Raw genomic sequence first — 11,230 nt, forward strand, 5'->3', positions numbered from 1 at the left:
CTGTATAATTGTTTTGCCTTTTATCAGTTGTCTCATTGGATCTTTATAATTTGAAGTGAGTCCCATTATAAACTATTATGTAGAGACTTCTAATGGCAACATAGAATGTTTAAAGTCTACCTGTCATTGGCGGAGTTAGAATTTAAACCTTAGGTTCTCAAATCACAATGTCTTTTTCTACTAAGTCATCTTATAAATAAAAAAGAGGAAGAGAAATGAAAATAAATTATTTGTTGGGCATCTACTACATGCTAGGTCTTGTGACAGACACTACATAAATATAAATATATATATATATATTTCTCAGTCCCAAACCTTACTCTCTCATCTATTATCATCAATACTTTTTGTGACTGAAGCTAGTTTTGCTAGGTTGCTTAAAAAACAAACAAACAAAAACCCTAAAACAAAAACCAAGCTATGCGAATGGAAATTGAAAATATAAAAATGGTCTCTGGTGGCATACATCTTATCTACTATTCATATTTCTGAAGAGTTATTCTGAAAGTTCTGTTTTTGAAGATTTAAAATATTCATAGGCATGGCCAAGCACCATGCCTATAATTCATGCTGCCTGTCTGAATTGGATTCTCACAGGCCTACCCACTCCAGCCTAAACTTGCATAAAAATGATATATTTCGTGTGTAAAGCTATTTTAAAGTAAATATTTTCATGAATACTTACATAATAATTATGGACATTTAAAAGATCCCTATAAAAAATCTCACATGTTCATAAAGTAATCGACCATCCTAATTTGTCTCAGGAAACTGGGAGAGCCCCAACAAACTGAGTCATACGCCGTGTCTGGAAACAAGGTATTACCTTTACACTATTTAGTCAGCCATTCAATTAGATATAATTATTCCTCTTCTTAGATGAGAATCCAGGCAATGTGTCTTGTGAAATGTCTTCTATTAAATAAATCATTGATGTCCATGTCTGGCTGGTTTTAAAGGTAGATTTTCTAAAAATCTTTACATTATTGAAAATAAACTTTATAAATAACTTTTTGAATTGAGACTGTACCAGGAAAATTTAGGATTTTACTCATACTTTAATTTCTTCTTGAACTTTCCAGGATGACCACAGGAAGTTTTACATGAACTCAGGGATGTGGCCTTCTGGGCCATCTTGAACATGTCACCTGTCTTCCTCCATTCTTTTTGCTCCTTGTCTGTGCTGTCACTTCTGTCCTGCCATATCTTCTCCATCCCCCAAATACCAGGGTCCCTTTCATTGTAGTCCATCTCATGTGACACTCTCACAACTACCATGTGTTCTCATTATTTTGCTCAGATTTTAGGGAAAAATGAAATTACTTTCTGTAGGAACGTCTCACTTGGATTGCTTGATAGGAAAAAATGAGAAATCAGGGCCAGACAATGCAATTAGTATAAATATTCAACTATTTTCATAGTATTTCTTCTCCTTTCACCAAAATCAATGATGTTGAGCCAGAATGTTTTCAAGTATACACTAAAATGACTTCTGCCTTACCTTCCAGCATTTTTCCTTGTGCACACAAACTTCTGGCAGTTTGCTACTGGCTCTCCAGACTTTGTAAGATCATGTAACTACTAAGAATTTGGAATGTGCCTAGTTCAAATTGAGGTGTGCTGTGAAACATATACCTATGCTTTGAGGATTTAGTAAGAAAAATACAAAATATCTCATTAAAATAGTTTGTGTTGATTACCTGAAAAGCTTGTATTCTTTTGGTTTTTTTAGGTTAAAATATAGTACAACCACTCCGGAAAACAATATGAAGGCTTCTGTAAAAACTAAACAGATCTGCCATATGATCCAGCCATCCCACTCCTGGGGATATAACCAAAGGAATGTGACAGGTTACTCCAGAGGCACCTGCACAGCCATGTTTATTACAGCGCTATTCACAGTAGTCAAGTTATGGAAACAGCCAAGATGCCCCACTACTGACGAATGGATTCAGAAAATGTGGTATTTAACCCAAGGCTTGATCTTCGTGGTGGACAGCAATGACAGAGAGCGTGTGAATGAGGCCCGTGAGGAGCTCATGCGGATGCTGGCTGAGGATGAGCTCCGGGATGCTGTCCTCCTGGTGTTTGCCAACAAGCAGGACCTTCCCAATGCCATGAACGCTGCTGAAATCACAGACAAGCTGGGGCTGCACTCTCTACGCCACAGGAACTGGTACATTCAGGCCACCTGTGCCACCAGTGGGGACGGGCTCTATGAAGGACTGGACTGGCTGTCCAATCAGCTCCGGAACCAGAAGTGAACCAGAACTCCCCCTCCCCCTCACTTCCTCCTCTCCGCCCTCCGCTTTCCTCTCATGTGGCAAACGTGCGACTCTGTGGTCCTGAGTGCCAGAAGCTGTCTCCATGGGTTGGTCACAGTGTGCATCGCATCATGCTGTACATGTGCAGACGCAGCCTGCAGCCAGGTTTTTATTTAATGTAAATAGTTTCTGTTTCCACTGAGGCAGTTTCTGGTACTCCTATGCAATATTACTCAGCTTTTTTTATTGTAAAGAGAATCAACTCACTGTCAGTACTGAGAAGGGATTTGGGTGTTTGGGCACCTGGTCTCCAGGAGCCACTGAGCTATAGATCAGTGTCAGGATCCATTTGGTGGCTGGTTTTTAACCCAAACTCAGTGCATTTTTTAAAATAGTTAAAAATACAAGATAAGCAGAACACTTGAACACACAGAAGGGAGACTATGCCTAGTGTAGGTTTTGCAGTAACCGCCTGAATGCTAGTCCATCAAATCAGCTGTTCCCTTATGGGAATGGGAGATACGGTGATGAACAAACCATTCGCTGCATGGACACAGTAGAGCCCCTGTGACTCGCCTGTCTTTGGGTCACCTGCATTCCATAGCGTCGTGCTTGTACTCGTGCTCACGTGGTCACCTAGGGGCGGGTAGGGGCCATCATGGGGCTGCAGGGCACAGCCTCATCCTTGGTGAGTGTGTGGCCAAGCGGCAGCCTGTGTTCCTAGCTCGCTCTTGCGCTTACTCTAAGCGCTGGCAGGAGGCCTGGGTCTCACCAGCAGAAGCGTGTGCAAGCTGGGAGGGTCAGTCCATTCCAGACCCAAAGCCCTGGAGCACCCCCATCTCCATGTGTGAAATAGCTTCCTCCCTCAGCCTGCAAGGGTCCGATTTGCCATCGAAAACGACGACCTCTACTTTTTTCTTTTGTATTTTGATAAACACTGAAGAAGTTGGAGCTGTTAAATTTATCTTGGGGAAACCTCAGAACTGGTTTATTTGGTGTCGTGGAACCTCTTACTGCTTTCAATACACGATTAGTAATCAACTGTTTTGTATACTTGTTTTCAGTTTTCATTTCAACAAGCACTGTAATTATAGCTATTAGAATAAAGTCTCAACTATTTCAAAAAAAAAAAAAAAGAAAATGTGGTATTTATACACAATGGACTTTTACTAAGCCATGAAGAAGAATGAAATCTTATCATTCGCAAGTAAATGGATGGAACTGGAGAACATCATCCTGAGCGAGATGGCCAGGCTCAGAAGGCCAAAAACCATATATTCTCCTTCATATGCAGACTTTAGATCTAGGGCAAATGCAAAAATGTTGTTGGACTTAGGTCACATGATAAGGGGAGAGCACATACAGGAGGAATGGGGACAGGTAGGAAACCCAAAACTTGAAAGTGTTTGATGTCCCCACTGCAGATATGCTAATATGGTAACCTTAAAGCGACAGAGGTCAATATGGGAAGGGGATCAGGAATTAGTGAAAGGTCAGGAAGAGATGAATCAACTTGGGTTGTAACACACTAGTGCATGGAAGCAATGCTAGGAATCTCTCTGTATAGCTATCTGTATCTCAACTAGCAAAAATGCTTTGTTCTTCTTCTTATTGCTTATGTCTTCTCTTCAACAAAATTGGAGAAAAGGGCAGAACAGATTCTTCCTGGAAGTGAGTGGGGTGAGGGGGAGAGGGAAGGGGTGGGGGGCAGGGGGAGAAATAGCCCCAACAATGTATGCACATATGAATAAAGAAGAAAAATATAATGTCAAAATTAATCCTACTTGTTTTTTTAAAAATTCTACTAGAAAGTTTAAAATGTCATTGAGGATTCACATTTCTATTGGACAACATTTTTCTACAATATCATGATACCGTAACACAAATAGGATTATATATATTTAGAGAATATATCTAGGAGGATGCACCCAACCAGTCCTGTTCTATTTATACATCCATTTGTCCATTAATTTAACCTACACTTAGTGTGTTTTATGGATACAATAACAGTAAAACAGACATGACTATGCCCTTAATGGATGGTAATAGATTAGTGAAAGAAAATAATCATTAATGCATATTCCATCGACAAATGCTTAATTAGAGACTGTGTGAAGTAAGAATTTGGAAAGAGCTTTGGGTTAGGAGAGCTGTCCAGAAGGGAAGTTGGCTTAGGCTGTGGGAATGGCATATGAAGAAAGGTCAAGGGATTGGGCATTTGACTTCACATCTAAAAGATCAGCAGCAGTTAACTAGGCCAGTGTGAAATGGGAGGAAAGGGAAGATCATCTTAGATGATTTTCTTTTTTCCTGGACTTGTAGCAGGAGCACTCATGACACCAAAAAAGAACAAGAAAAAAAATTCTGAACATGGGTCTGGAGAGAGAGATAAAGGCCAAATCAAAAATCACAAAGAGCTAAGTGGCTGAAAAGGAGAGAGTATCAATAGTGATTAGAGTTGTACTGACACATCAGAAGGTAGCAGGCAATTTTTGTCAGAGAAGAGGGCTGTATAAAAAATCATTTGTTGTAATTTATTATATTGTTTGCTTTGATCGTTTGGCATAGCTTATAGATTTAGAAATGTGCTATGTAAATATGGAAACACCAGGTTGTTGTTGTTGTTGTTGTTAGTGTTTAAATGCAGAGGTCTTTTGACAAGGTTATTCTGGTTTAATTATGCCAAAATGAACAAAGTCATAGACTGCAGAAAGAACCTTTACCTTCTGTCCTGAGAGCCAGACTAGAGTTTAATGAAAGAACAACAGAAAGACATGCCTCTTAAGAGGAAAGGATGGACCAAGATTTTTCTATCTGAGCTCTTCCTACACAAATCATGATGGATTTGGGTTTTATTTATTTATTCATTCATTTATTTATTTACTGGAATGAGAGGTTCTTTGTTGATCTTCACTAAAAACTGACATCAATTCTGAGAATGACTATGCTAATATATGCAAAAGCATAATTTGTATTATTAAGTGTCATATAAAAGTTATTTTTGTGAGGCTTAATCAGTGAAGATCATAGCTTCTCCCTCAAATATTATGAGCAATTTTGCACACATATTCTGTTTTTACCCCAATGGATGGGGAAAGAAAAGACCTCATAGTGAAAGATGCTGTAAGTCATTTCCTGTAGCTTTAAACTTAAGCCATTTAGATTACAAATTATTCTGGGAAAAGATCTATAAATAACTGCAAAGTTGTAGGAATGCATGGGAAATTAAAGTTACTGCAGAATGTGCTATTCACTTTTTTGGTTGTCAAATAAACTATTTTCCATTTTGTTTATTAGATAACACATGGTTAAACATACTAATTTATGTAACATTAGGGAGACTGACCTACTTTTTGACACTCTATGTCAATCATATTCAAAATAAGTGTTAGCATACCTGCAGCAAAATAAGTGTGAATCAGAAAATTCTTTCTGTGCTCTTTGTTTGTTTTCAGAAAATCAAATTATATTTATTTATTTGTAGAGCTTTCAGAAAAACATCTCAAAATAACGTAAGAAAAAACTTGGAGATGTTAAAATTTTGCAGGTAGAATCAAAGTTTTAAGAGATTATATTATGAATAAATAATATATAACAGGGAAAACAATTTTAGGAAATAAATGACGCTGATTTTGGATCAGAATGTATTATCTGGTTTGTGGGTGTTGGAAGCTTACTTTTCTTGTTTCCTTTCATCTCTTACTCTCTGATACTAACAGCTTGTGTATATTTGTTAATAGCTCATTCATTTTGTGGTTGTTTTAACTTTTTTTCTTTGGAAGGAAAGCAAGGAAGTTGTCAAAGTTAGTGAAAAGCTGCACAAATCAGTCTCACTTAAAGAGTGAGTTATCATCTGGGCCCAGTGACCTTCCTATCCTTTCTATTGTCACAAGAGACAAGTTGCTGCCTCCAAGAATCACAAATTAGCTATACTAAATCATAAATGCTACCTAAAATCTTTCACTCATGCCATCCAAGCATCTCCATGGATTTATAAATACCCAGGATGCTCTATGTGAGAAGTTTAACTCGAATGGGTAGAAGAAAGTCTTCCAGAAGTCAAATTATCTCTATTTGCAGATGATATGTTCCTATACCTAAAGGAACCCACAAACTCCACTCCACCAAAAACTCTTTGGCAAAGAAGCAGAATACAAAATTAATATACATAAATCAGTAGCGTTCCTATATGCAAACAATGAACAGACTAAGAAAAAAATCAAGGCAACAATCTCATTTCCATAGCCTCAAAAAATACCTAGGTATATATTTAATGAAGGAACCCAAAGACCTTTTCAACGAAAACTATAAATCACTGAAGAGAGAAATCGAAGAAGACATCAGAAGATGGAAGGATCTCCCATGCTCATGGATCAGCAGAACCAGCTTTGTGAAATGTAGATGCCAAAAGCAATCTACATGTTCAATGCAATCCCTATCAAAATCCCAAAGACACTCTTCACAGAGTTAGAAAATAACTCAATCCTAAAATTCATATGGAAACACAAAAACCCTCAAATAGACAAAGCAATTCGGAGCAAAAAGTCCAATGATGGAGGCATCACGATTCTTGACTTTAGATTATATTACAGAGCCATAACAATAAAAACAGCGTGGTATTGGCATAAAAGTAGGCATCGAGACCAGTGGATTGAATAGAAGACCCAGATATAAATCCACACATCTATAGCCAACTGATCTTTGACAAAAGAGCTCAAAACACACAATGGAGAAAAGACAACCTCTTCCACAAATGCTTCTAGGAAAACTGGATAGCCACATGTAGAAGCTAGATACCTGTCTCTTACCCTGTACTAATATCAACTCAAAGTGGATCAAAGACCTTAATATAAAGCCTGAAACTTTGAAACAACTACAAGAAGTAGTTAGAAATACACTGGAACATATAGGTACAGGGAATTACTTCCTAAAGAGAACTCCAGCAGCTCTGCATCTAAGAGAAAGAATGAACAAACGTGACTGCATCAAACTAAAAAACTTCTGCACAGCAAAAGAAGCATCACTAGACTTAAGAGACTGCTACAGAATGGAAGAAAATCTTTGTCAGCTATTCATCTGATAAAGAACTAATATCCAGAATCTACAGGGAGCTCAAAAACTTAACCCCCAAAGAATCAACATCACAGTGAAGAAATGGGCACATAAATTAAATAGAGAATTCTCAAAGGAAGAGGAATAAATGGCCAATAAATACATGAAGAGCTGGGTGCTGGCTGCTCATGCCTATAATCCTAGCTACTCAGGAGGCAGAGATCAGTAGGATTGTGATTCGAAGCCAGATGGTGCAAATAGTTCTCGAGACCTTATCTCAACAAAAACTCATCACACACACACACAAATAAATAAGGGCTTGTGGAGTGACTCAAGTTCTAGGCCCTGAATTCAAACCCCAGTACCACACACACACACACACACAAAAACAAGACAAACAAAAAAAAAAACATGAAGAAGTGTTCAACTTCCCTGGCTATAAAAGAGATGCAAATCAAAAGTATACTTAGATTTTATCTCACCCCACTTAGAATAGCCATCTTCATGTGCAAAACAACAAATGCTGGTGAGGGTACGGTGAAGCAGGATCCCTTATACACTGTTGGTGGGAATGCAAATTAGTACAACCATTATGGAAAGCAGTATGGAGATTCCTCAAAATGCTACAACTGCCATATGATCCAGTGATACCATTCCTGTGCATACATCCAAAAGAATGTTAAGTCAGGATACAATGGAGACATTTGCATGCTGGTGTTTATAGCAGCACTATTCACAATAGCCAAGCTATGGGAACAGCCCACATCCCCTATACCTGATGAGTTAATCAAGAAAATGGAGTTTTACCCAATCTTAAGGAAGAATGACACAATGTGATTTGAAGGTAAATGGATGCAACTGGAGGATATCATGTTAAGTGAAGTAAGTCAGGTTCAGAAAGACAAAGGCCACATGTTTTCTCTAATATGTGAAAGATATATCCAAAAGATAAACATATACACAAAAACAAACGTGATCATATACAAACTTATACATAAAACATGTTTGTAACAGTGGAACTATTCTATGGAACTTGGCAAAGGAGGGAAAGGAAAAGAGAATGATAGAGTGTCAACAATATCATAAAACATAACATCTGTGAACATAGAGGATTTAACAATATGTATTGAAAGCTGTTGAAAAAGGGGTGGTGGGAGGGAAGGGGCAAGGGGGAGTAATAAAAGGGTTGAATGGACCAAAGTAAAGTATACTCACAGGGATACATCGAGAAACCCCTTTGATGTTTAGAAATTAACAAGAAAGATAGGACTTTAAAATTGGTACAGTGTGTATGAAGGGGAGTATTTGTAGGAAGGGGGAGAGAGAACAAAGGAAATTAAGGTAAGGGAATATGGTTGATGGACTTCATATACTTACACTAAATAGAACAATGAAATCTCTTACGATTTCTTGAAGTGGGGTGGGGAGGGAGTTGAGAAGGAAACATGGTGGGGGTGATCTAACCAATGTACAATATAAGTTTATTTAGAATTGTCACAGTGAATCTCCCCTGAACAATGAATGTATCCTAATAAAATTTTTTAAAAGTTTCCTACTAGGTCCTTTCCTTATTCATATTAAGTATTTAAGAACCTGTTCAATACTCTTAAGAATTTTGTCCAGGTCTAAAATGTTTATAATTCAACATTTTGTGGTAAATTATAAATTATGGGGATGAAGATATTTAAATATGGACAGAGAGGCTGTTTCCTTTCTGAGTGTCCCTTTCTGAATGATTTTGAGAAACCTGGGATAATCCCACAAAGACCAGAGCTTGGCACCTGCCTTTGTCTAGAAGATTTTAAGACTTTCATACTTAAGATTGTTGGACAAGCACTATTATGACTGATAAAAGTAGATTTTTGTCACCAAACAGAACGCCAATTTTACGCAAAGCCAAAGGCTGAAGTGTTAACGGATGAATATTTGTATTACTCTTCATTTCTTCTGGACCAGAAAAGAAGAAACTCTAAGGTAGTAAAATCAATCATTGCTTACAGTAGCTTATCCGCTGAAGGCTCCTGACTTGAGAAGTCTTAATACCATTTCCACAACATTTTCTTCCCTGCAAGTCAGATTGATTTAAGGTATTTCAACATAATCAAGTATTATTTGATTCACTCTGTAATCCAGGCACTAAGCTCAGTAAGAGATACAAACTGGCAACATTATCAGTCAAAGTTCTCCAGAGAAAGAATGTATTTATATTCATTTTGTGTGTGTGTATGAGAAAGAGATTGAGATTTATCTCACTGGATTGGTTTATGTGATTATGAAGGCTAGCGAGTTCAAAATCTGAAGAGCAGGTCAACAGGCTGGAGACCCAGTGAAGAGTGCAGAGGAAAGTATGAAGGAAGTCACCCAGTAGAGTTCTCACTTCCTTTGGGGAAGCTAGCCTTTTTTCTCTTAAGAAGTCCAGTTATCTGGACGAGAACCCTCACATTATGGAGGGTATCTTCTTTAGTAATTTCTACTTATTTAAATGGAAATTTTATTTTAAAACTACCCTCCCCCGAAATTTAGAATGCTTGACCAATATCTGGGTAATGTGGCCTAGCCTAATTGACACATAAAATTAGACATCCTGGTGACTAGTAAGTGCTCAAGACATGGAGAGTCTAGGGGTAAGAGAGAAACTCAGTGCAAGAGCAGTAGGAGGGAGGTAAGTTGTCATGATGAGGAGAAACACAGGACACTAGGGGCCCTAATCTATTTTCAGTTTCCTATAGGAGGTTTTATTTAAGCTTATTAAACCTCCCAACATATGAACATTCCTGGGATAGTAGAACGTATAGAGAAATGAGAAATGGGCAGAGAAAGTGCAAGAACAAATCTCTAAGATAAGAGAGCTGAGCCTATTCAGAGAACAGAATGCAAGGAGATAGGTACTATGAGCCAGAAAATAAACAGGGACACAATCATTTTAGGCCCTGATTGCCAGGCTAAGAAATTTGTAGGCTACCGTTTCTGGCTAATGAGGACCCTTGGTCTTTCAAAGAGGGCTGAAGCAGTCTTTTCCTCTGTTACTTCCACCATGCGTGAAGACAATGAAGCTTCTCTTTTCAGTTCTCCAATGGAAGACTTCTGTCAATTGTCACAATCTCATATTCAGTAAAACCAAATTTCAAATCACAAGTCACTTATTAACATCAGTCAGTCTTCATATCAACTAAAGGAACTGAACCAGCTTCAAACTGTTGCTAACAAAGCCACATGTAATTCTCCAATGATTTAAAGAGTACAGCCCTGAATAAAAAAACTGCTTGCAAAATGCTTCTCAGCACTCCCTGTACTGACCATTCTGAATGAGTACTTGAAAGGAGGGTCTCACACATTCAAGCAGTATTGACTGACTTTCTCTTTTGTTCAAGGGTAGAAGCTGTGCTAAACATTAGAGTATAAAAAGATAAATACCACTCAGTTTCTGCCTATAGGGAACTTAGGATCCTGTACAATGATAACCCTGGCCAAGTATAAAGCAAAATCTCTAGGATTTGGAAGTAATTAAAAAAAGAATTTAACACTTCTAGTTAGCATAGTGCCTGGCCCAAAGCAGGTGTCTGATAAATGCTTCTGCTTTTGATGAGGATGTTATAGAAAGCACCAGGGAAATTATTTCTAGCAGGGAGGAATATGGGACATTTCTTCTTCTTTTTTTTTTTTCCTTCTATTCAAATGTGCATACAATGTTTGGGTCATTTCTCCCCCCTTCCCCCTGCCCCCTCCCTTACCCCCCAACCCCTTTCCTCTCCCCACCGACCCCCTCACTACCAGGCAGAAACTAGTTTACCCTTATCTCTAATTTTGTTGAAGAGAGAGTATAAGCCATAATAGGAAGGAACAAGGGTTTTTGCTAGTTGAGATAAGGATAGCTATACAGGGAGTTGACTCACATTGATTTCCTGTGCATGTGT

At 38.1% G+C, this 11,230-nt stretch overlaps 1 pseudogene; it reads left to right on the top strand.

The window, feature by feature from the left end:
* The first annotated feature begins 1,877 nt into the window (after positions 1-1,877).
* LOC109685486 (ADP-ribosylation factor 1 pseudogene) lies at positions 1,878-3,305 on the top strand (annotated as a pseudogene).
* Positions 3,306-11,230: the final 7,925 nt, after the last annotated feature.

The sequence above is a fragment of the Castor canadensis genome, chromosome 8 (genome assembly GCF_047511655.1).
Source record: "Castor canadensis chromosome 8, mCasCan1.hap1v2, whole genome shotgun sequence".
Classification (NCBI taxonomy): domain Eukaryota; kingdom Metazoa; phylum Chordata; class Mammalia; order Rodentia; family Castoridae; genus Castor; species Castor canadensis.